Raw genomic sequence first — 10,373 nt, 5'->3', positions numbered from 1 at the left:
TAAGTGAAATAAGCCAGCAAGAGAAAGATAATCTGTGTATGACTCCACTCATATGAGGAATTTAAAACTATGGACCAAGAACAGTTTAGTGGATACCAGGGGAAAGGTGGGGTGGGGGGTGGGCACAAAGGGTGAAGTGGTGCACCTACAACATGACTGACAAACATTAATGTACAATTGAAATTTCACAAGATTGTAACCTATCAATAACTCAATAAAAAAAAAAAAGATTATACACCATGATCAAGTGGGATTTATACCAGGGACACAGGGATGGTTCAACATCCACAAGTCAATCAATGTGATACACTACATCAACAAATTGAGAAACAAAAACCACATGATCATCTCAATAGATGCAGAGAAAGCATTTGACAAGATCCAACATCCATTTATGATAAAAACCCTCAATAAAATGGGTATAGAAGGAAAGTACCTCAACATAATAAAGGTCATATATGACAAACCCACTGCCAACATCATACTCAATGGACAAAAACTGAAAGCCATCCCTCTGAGGACAGGAACAAGACAAGGGTGCTCACTTTCACCACTCCTATTCAACATAGTACTGGAGGTGTTGGCCAGAGCAATTCGGCAGGAAAAAGAAATAAAAGGAATCCAAATAGGTAATGAAGAAGTAAAACTCTCACTGTTTGCAGACGACATGATCTTATATATAGAAAACCCCAAAGAATCCACAGAAAAACTATTAGAAACAATCAACAACTACAGCAAAGTAGCAGGGTATAAAATCAACATACATAAATCAGTAGCATTTCTATATACTAACAATGAACTAACAGAAAAAGAACTCAAGAACTCAATCCCATTCACAATCACAACGAAAAGAATAAAATACCTTGGGATAAATTTAACCAAGGAAGTGAAGGATTTATGCAATGAAAACTACAAGACTTTCTTGAAAGAAATTGACAACGACATAAAGAGATGGAAAGACATTCCATGCACATGGATTGGAAGAATAAACATAGTCAAAATGTCCATTCTACCTAAAGCAATCTACAGATTCATCGCTATCCCAATCAGAATCCCAAGGACATTCTTTACAGAAATTGAACAAAGAATCCTAAAATTCATATGGGGCAACGAAAGACAGCGAATTGCTAAAGCAATCCTGAGTAAGAAAAACAAAGCCAGAGGAATCACAATCCCCGATTGCAAAACATACTACAAAGCTACAGTGATCAAAACAGCATGGTACTGGTACAAAAACAGGTGCACAGATCAATGGGACAGAATTGAAAGCCCAGAGATAAAACCACACATCTATGGACAGCTAATCTTTGACAAAGGAGCCCAGGGCCTACATTGGAGAAAAGAAAATCTCTTCAACAAACGGTGCTGGGAAAACTGGACAGCCACATGCAAAAGATTGAAAATTGACCATTCTTTTTCACCACACACCAAAATAAACTCAAAATGGATCAAAGACCTAAAGATTAGGCCTGAAACAATAAGTCTTCTAGAAGAAGATATAGGCAGTACACTCTTTGACATCAGTTTCAAAAGAATCTTTTCGGACACTATAACTCCTCAGTTGAGGGAAACAATAGAAAAAATAAACAAATGGGATTTCATCAGACTAAAGAGCTTCTTCAAGGCAAGGGAAAACAGGATTGAAACAAAAAAACAGCCCACTAATTGGGAAAAAATATTTGCAAGCCACTTATCCGACAAAGGGTTAATCTCCATAATATACAAAGAACTCACACAGCTTAACAACAAAAAACAAACAACCCGATCAAAACATGGGCAGAGGACATGAACAGACATTTCTCCAAAGAAGATATACGGATGGCCAATAGACACATGAAAAGATGTTCATCATCACTAATCATCAGGGAAATGCAAATCAAAACTACACTAAGATATCACCTTACACCCGTTAGATTGGCAAAAACATCCAAAACCAAGAGTGACAAATGTTGGAGAGGTTGTGGAGAAAAAGCAACCCTCATACACTGTTGGTGGGAATGCAAACTAGTGCAACCACTATGGAAAACAGCATGGAGATTTCTCAAAAAGTTAAAAATAGAAATACCTTATGACCCAGCCATCCCACTACTGGGTATCTATCCTAAGAACCTGAAATCAGAAATCCCAAGAGTCCTTTGCACCCCTATGTTCATCGCAGCATTATTTACAATAGCCAAGACGTGGAACCAACCTAAATGCCCAGAAACTGATGATTGGATAAAGAAGATACGGTATATATACACAACGGAATACTACTCAGCCATAAAAAAGGACAAAATTGGTCCATTCGCAGCAACACGGATGGACCTCGAGGGTATTATGTTAAGCGCAATAAGCCAGACAGAGAAAGACGAACTCTATATGACTCCAGTTATAGGTGGAAGTTAACATATAGACAAGGAGAACTGATCGGTGGTTACCAGGGAAAAGGGGGGGTGGGGGGAGGGCACAAAGGGGGAAGTGGTGTACCCACAACAAGACTAACAATAATGTACAACTGAAATCTCACAAGGCTGTAATCTATCATAATCTTAATTAAAAAAAAAATTTCTAGAATCAGAAAAAAAAAAAAAGAAATGGTGGATAGATACAAAATACAATATTAGAGTTGGTTGGATACAGCAGGCAGGAAGCAGGGTAGAGTCAATATTTCCAGCTCAGATGATGGGTGGATGATGGCGACACCACTGAAGTAGAGAATATTGACCTAGTTGCTGGTTTTAGAGGAGAAGGTGAATTCAGTTTGGGACATGGTATGTTTGAAGAACATCCAGGTAGAGATGGGTGATGTCTGAGAAGGAGACTCATCGCTTTGAGAGAGTGGCTGGACCCCTGGAAACGCTGGTACCACTCCGCTGTCTCTAGACACAGCTCTAACTGCACTACCATGGGAGACTGTCAGAGGCCCCCCGAAATGCAAATTCATGATATTGACAGGGTGTCCTTGACCTCTGGTTACTAGGGCCCATCCGCTCTGTTGTGAGAACTCCCTAAGAAAGTGGATCCTGAGGATGGGAAGGAAGTTTCCTGCTGGTGGGAAAGAGAGAAAGGCCCCAGAGACCAGTGACCTAGAGGTTGGCAGGGGTGTGGTCAAGTGTCAAAGATCAGAGGATAGGGGCGAGCAGGGACTGAAAGAGGCGCCGACTCCAGAGTAGAGGAATTATAGGCAGCTGCTCAGATCAACCATTAAAATATACCCTCCCTCTTCTTAGATTCCTTGAAAGAAATAACTGGGATCCTAGTCGTAGAAAGGGTCTAAGTAGACCAATGCTTCTCAGACATTAGCACATCAGAGTCATCTGGAGGACTTGTTAAAACTCTGATTAAACACACGGACACAGACAGCACGCACGGAAGGCTGGGCTCCACCTCCCAAGATTCTGAGTCGGCAGGTCCAGGGAGGGGCCTGGGAATCTGCATCACTAACTAGTCCCCGGGGGATGCCGACGCTGCTCATCTGTCAGTCACATGTGAGAGCACTGGGCTGACTTCTCACTAACACAGTGTGGGGGGCTCGGGGCATGGAGAGTTGAGATTTGCTGAAAATGTTTCTCCTGATTTCTCCTCACTGTCTGGAGAAGCCTCAGGCAGACCATCCTGGGGGTAGTTGGGTTTTAATTGGCCAAGACAAAGCTTCGTGTGTCAGGAAAACCATCTCCTTCTCAGGCTGTGCTGTGCAAACGTTTCTCTCCTTTTCCGTGGGAGCCACAGAGTGTGTGACTCTGGGTATGACGGCATTTGATTGCTATGTGGCCATCTGCAACGCCCTTAGATACCCCATGGTCGTGAGCAAGGCTGCCTGTGTGCCCATGGCTGCCAGTTTCTGGGTGGTTGGTGGAGCGAACTCCTTGGTGCAGATCTCTCTTGCAGTATGATTGCCCTTCTGTGGGGACAACATCATCAACCGCTTCATATGTGAGATCCTGGCAGTTCTGAAGTTGGCCTGTGCTGACATCTCTATCAGTGTGATCAGTATGGGGGTGGCCAATGCGATCTTCCTGGGAGTCGCAGTTCTGTTCATCTTTGTCTCCCACATCTTCATCCTCACCACCAACCTGAGGATCCTCTCAGCTGAGGGCCGGCGAAAGGCCTTTTCCACCTGCTCTGCCCACCTTGATGTGGTGGTCGTCTTCTACAGAACCATCCTATTCATGGATGGGAAGCCCAAATCAAAGGACTCTCTGGGGGCAGACAAGCAGGATGTTCCAGACAAGCTCATCCCCCTCATCTGTGGAGTGCTGACCTCCATGCTCAACCCCATCATCTACAGCCTCAGAAACAAGGATGTGAAGGCCGCTGTGAAGAACCTGGTAAGTCAGAAACGCTTCTCCCAGTGATCGTGGGAGGAAGCAGTGTATCTTGTGGTTCTGTGCACACAGGGGGTCCCCTAGGAAATGACTACTTGGTGAGCACAGACTTGCTCGATGGTCCCACAGATTAGTTTCATCACAAAACTGCCCAAACCGTGCACTTCAGGATGGGCCTTCCTGAATGTTTGACAATGGAAAAAGTCTTTAGAATGAAGAGGGGATTGTGCTAAATCACCTGGAAGCAGGGATAACCGACTATTAAAAGTTAGTTTGAATCTGAAAAAATAAACAATAAAAATTAAAACTTTGTAAAAAAGTATGTACCTTTTTCTTTGTCCACGTGCAGACTAGCTGCCCTTTGTATGTGCAAATTATGCATATATATAAAAAATGCATAGTGGCTAGCAAAGAACAACCTCCCAATTAATAAATGAACATTTTTATTATTAATGAAGTATGTTAACTCCTCTGAGGAAGCCTTATGACACTTGAAGACAGAGTTCAGTACCACACGTAACTGAATCAATTCCAACTTTTTATTGTAGTGCCTTTCTGGTTGGCTTTCCAGCTTATGAGCCAGCAATCCCATTTCTCTGGGCCTTTTCCCCAGTCATTTCTCTTCTTTATCCTCAGAGATGAAGGACTTATGTTTGTGCTGTGTGACACTGACCCTACCTAGACCAATCACATTCTTCCTGCCAGATTTGGGGATTGTCATTTACACCCAAGGAGGGAGTCACTGCTCCATAACGTACAAACTTGGGAGCTATGAGGTAATTGTGTTTGACCATACGAACTGGGGAGGTAATGAGAAACCGAGTGCGCAGAGAGGAAAGAAAAAAAGACCCAAAGAGCGAAGATGAGAGATGATGAGGACCTCCTCATACGTTCCCAGTTCTTGGTTTCCATTTTTCCCTAGACCTGGCCACATTCCTGCCAGGTCTGTTTTACTTCTAAAGGACACCCTCACATTCTTATACTAGACTCTATTTTTCGCTAATCTAGATTAAGTTACTTTCTTTGAGGGGTCAATAAGAATCGCATCTAATATGATTACCAACTTGTACAAAATAGATATTCTCTTGCATGTGCCGTGCGCAAACAGAGTGCCTGGCTATCGTGCATGGCAGACGTCTTAGAGAAATCAGTTTTGAAACATTTGTTCTGAACTCGATATGTAGTGCTTCTTGTAATCAATTCCTCCCTTCCTGCTACAGTGGCTTTGCCTTCTGTGGGTTCTATCACCTGCAAATTTGGAACATGTCCAGGAGTTGATGTGATACAGGAGGTCTAGGTTCAAATCCCTGCCCTCCCACAAAGAGCTGGGTGACCATGAGTGTGTCCTCTGCTCTTGAAGAATCTCAGGTATATTCACCCACACAGTGAAGGGGGAGTACTAAATAGCTCAGGTGACCTCCACCTGTGAATTTCCCTGGATCTGTGCTTCCTTTCTCTAGTGGGAGAGTTCCTTGAAGAGAACAGAGCAATGCTATGTCTTATAGCAGTATTTCAGTATTTGAAGGTGAGTTAGGTTTCTCTCACCTCCTTAGCTGTGCATGTGCTAGGAACATCTTCAGAGCCTCCATCTTCCCCACTAGGTTCAACAACCAAATAGAATGACTCATGGATGTCATCCAACCTCTATCATTAGTACAATGAACAGAGTAGTCATGACTGCAGGAGGCTATCTATGGACTAAACAGCAGGGGCTCTCACCCACAAAGGCGGATAGAGCTACCTCAGCAGCTGGTTGTTCAAACTGCCAGCAACAGAGACCAACCCTCATTTGAAGAAACTTATCAGTCACTTGTTGGCAAGTTATTGCATTAGACTATTTCCATTCTGAAGGGAACAGTGATTCACCTTGACTAAAATCAACACCTCTTTTGAGTATGGGTTGCCTTTCCTTTCTGCAGGGCATTAGCCAATGTCATCACCTGCAAGTTCATGAAGAGTTCGATTTAATGACATGAAATCCTGCACAATATCTCATCATACCAAGAAACTTATTTAGCAAAAGTGGATGTAGCTGTGGGATCATGACCATGGGACCCACTGATCCTTCCGCATGTAGCTGGCCCAAGAGAATGAGGTACGGCCTTTTGAAAGCTCAACTAAGGTACCAGCTTGGAGATAATACTATGCAAAAATGGGGCACCATCCTCCAGAATGCAATATGTACCCTGAATCAGTGACTGTTTTATGGTACTGTATACCCAGTAGGCAAAATACATGGTCCAGGACTCAAGGGAGGTAGCAAGAGTAGCCCTGGTTACCATCACTTCCAGTGACCTATTGGGGAATTTGTGTTTTCCATCACTGCAACTCTAGGCTTTGCAGGTCTAAGGGTCCTGGATCCCAGAGGAGAGTTGCTTCCACCAGGGGACAGAGAAAGTGTCCCATTAAACATTTTTAGCACTTTATCGAGGTATAACTTACATACCATAAAATTCACCCGTTGTAGGATACAATTCAATGATTTTTGATAAATCTATACAGTCATGCAATTATCACTACAAACCAATTTTAAAATATTTACAACGTTTCAAAAAGTTCTCTCATACCCATTTGCAGTCAGTCCCCAACTCCAACCCCAAGTAACTACTAATCTATTTATTTCTAGAAAGATTTGCCTTTTCTAGAAAGTTCAGATAAATGGAACCATACAATATGTAGTCTTCTGTGTCTGGCATCTTTCACTTAGCATGTTTTTGAGGGTCATCCAGTTGTAACATGTATCAGTAGTTTGCTCCTTTTTATTGTGGAATAGTATCCCGTTATAAGGATGTACCACATTGGGGTTATCTGTTCACCCATTGATGGACATGTGGATTGTTCCCAGTTGGAGGCTATTTTGAATAATGCTGCTATGAGCATTTATGTACACAACTTTGTGAGGAATTGGTGGGTTGCATGGTACAAATGTATTTCACTCTAAGAAACTGCTAAACTGTTTTCCAAAGTGGCTGTATCGTTTTAAATTCCCACAAGCAATGCATGACAGTTCCAGTTGCTCCACATCCTCGCCAACACTTGATGTTATCAGTCTTTTCGACATGGCTCTTTTAGTGGATGTGTAGTGGTATCTCACTGTAGTTTTAATTTGCATTTCCCTGATAGCTACTAATGTTGAGCATCTTTTCATGTGCTTATTAGCCATTCACATACCTTTTTGGTGAAGATATTTTATTTTTATTGTTGAGTCACATGTAAAAATTCTTTGTGTAACCTGGATACAAGTCTTTTATCATACAGTCATGTGCCACATAACAATGTTTCAGTCAATGATGGAAGGCACATGTGGCGATGGTCCCATAAGATTGGTACCATATAGCCTAGGTGTGCACTAGGCTATACTATTTCAGTTTGTGTAAGTACACTTTACAATGTTCACACAACAACACAATTGTATAATGACACATTTTTCAGGATGTACGTCTATCATTAAGCAATACGTGATTGTATATACAATTTGAAAATATTTTCAGTCTTTTTAATTTGTATTTCCTCTTTGTCTTTTCACTTTTTATGGTGTCATTTGAAAAACAAAAGTTTTCAATTTTGTAGTGCAATTTATCAATTTTTAAAAATGGATTTTGGTGTCTTGTTTAAGAAATCTTTTTTTTTAAAAGATATTTATCTTTTCCTTTTTCTCCCCAAAGCCCCCCGGTACATAGTTGTATATTCTTCATTGCGGGTCCTTCTAGTTGTGGTATGTGGGATGCTGCCTCAGCGTGGTTTGATGAGCAGTACCACATCCGCACCCAGGATTCGAACCAATGAAACACTGGGCCGCCTGCAGCGGAGCGCGCGAACTTAACCACTCGGCCACGGGACCAGCCCCCTAAGAAATCTTTACTTAGCCCAGGTTCACAAAGATTTTCTCCTATGTTTTCTTCTAGAAGTTGTATGGTTTTCTGTTTTACGTTTAGGTCTCTGATCTATTTTGAGTTGATTTTTTTGTATGGTGTGAGGTAAGGGTCTTATTCATTTTTGACATATGACTAACCAATTGTTTCAGCACCATTTGTTGAAAAGACTATCTTTTCTCCCATTGGATTGCCTTGGCATCTTTGTTAAAAGTCAATTGATCACAAATGTAAAGACTAATTTCTGTTCTAACAAACCTCAAGCTTTGGCTATCCCCCAGTCATGTTGAACTTCTTATGACAAGAGACCAGCAGGCAAGGAAAGGAGTTACTATCCTAGTGGTATATAACTGATCCTAGTCATCAGGAGGAGATAGGGCTGCTTTTCCACAAGGAAGGATGCTATGGATAGAAGGTTGGTGTCCCACCAAAATTCGTATGTTGAATCCCTCAGAGTCTATTACCTGGGAAACCCAACCTATGACCACTATATTTCCAACAGTAGGACCATATCACAGAGATTCAGAATCAAGTTTTCTGGCTTTCAAGTGAGCCACGTTTCTGTCCAGAAGTTATTCCATTGCAAGCATAACACAGCTGTGGAGGTAGAAAGAAGACAGCATTTCACAAGAAAAATGAATGTGGCATTGCATGGAACAAAGGCATTGTGCATCTTCCATTTTGAGGCGGCTAAGTGTGAGTATCAGTTTTCAGAATAATGCAGAGAGACAAGCAACTAACTCATAGTACAACAAAAGGCTGGTTGTGGGATTGTGGCCAGTCTGGGAGCAGTACTCACAACTAAGAAGCAAACAAAACTACCCAAATTAACCCAAGAAGATCATGGTGTGGTGGATTCCAAGAAATGATGGACATCACCAAATAGGGATTCTGACACATCTAACACTTGCTCTGTGTTACTCTGGAATATCAATTAATTACTGAGGACAATGCTTCCCAAATTTTAATGGCCATATGAATCACCTGGGAATTTTGCTAAAATGCAGATTATGGTTCAATAAATCTGGAGTGGAACTGAAGATTATGCAATTCTAACAAGATCTCAAGTGATGCCACTACTGGTCTTAGACCACACTTTGAGTAGCAAGTACCTAGGATATTCTAGTAGAAGTAGTTTGGCACAGGGGTTCATTCATTCATCTGTTTGCCCAATTGTTTTATATATCCTTGTTTGAAGAAGAATTTTTGAGACAGCTAAAAGATTCAGATGTGTACAGTAATCCCTAGAGCAACCACTAGAAAAATAAAACAAAGAGAGAGAGCCAACAGATAAATTAAAAAGCCAACAGATAAATTAAAAAGGAATTCATTCTAAGAGCCATTCAATTAACCCAAGAGACTGCAGGAAAGAAGGAACAAAGAAACAAAAAGTAGATGAGATAAATAGAAAAAAAAAAACAAAATAGTAAATCTAAACCCAACTATTTAATGATTACACTAAATAGAAATGGATTAAATATACTAATTAAAACAGCGAGTCTGGGGAAAAAAGCAAAACTCAACTCTATTCTGTCTAAAAGAAGCATTTTAAATATAAAGACACATGTAGTTGAAAGTAAAACGATGGAAAAATATATCAAGCAAACTGTTAGCTGGAGGGTTATATTAATATCAGATAAAGTAGACTTGAAGACAAAGAGTATCACCAGAGATAAAGAGGATCATAGCATAATGATAAGGTGTTAATTAATGAGAAAGACATAAAAATCACAAGTGTGCATTCACCTAGTAACCAAGTCTCAAAATAATATGAAGCAAAAATGGACACAAGTAAAGGGAGAGAGAGAGTTACAGTCAGAACTGGAAATTTTCATATCCTTTTTTTAGTGAATGATACAAGAACTAGGCCAAAAAAATCAAAAATTAATTCACTATTCAGGAACAAGACAAGGATGCCCACTCTCACCACTTTTATTCCACTTAGTATTGGAAATCCTAGCCACAGTAATTAGGCAAGAAAAAGAAATAAACGACATCCAAATTTGAAAGGAAGAAGTGAAACTGCCATGATTTGTAGATGACATGATACTATATATAGAAAACCCTAAGGACTCAACCCAAAAAACTATTACACCTAATAAATGAATTCAGTAAAGTTGCAGAATACAAAATTAGTATACAGAAATCAGCTGCATTTCTACATACTAATAACAAGCTATCGGAAAGAGAAATT

General features: G+C 40.8%; 1 pseudogene; it reads left to right on the top strand.

The window, feature by feature from the left end:
* The first annotated feature begins 3,545 nt into the window (after positions 1-3,545).
* LOC124244672 (olfactory receptor 13C7-like) lies at positions 3,546-4,337 on the top strand (annotated as a pseudogene).
* Positions 4,338-10,373: the final 6,036 nt, after the last annotated feature.

This window comes from Equus quagga, chromosome 1 (assembly GCF_021613505.1).
Source record: "Equus quagga isolate Etosha38 chromosome 1, UCLA_HA_Equagga_1.0, whole genome shotgun sequence".
Lineage (NCBI taxonomy): Eukaryota > Metazoa > Chordata > Mammalia > Perissodactyla > Equidae > Equus > Equus quagga.
Note: the sequence above shows the minus strand (reverse complement) of the source record. Positions and strands in the feature narration are given on the sequence as shown.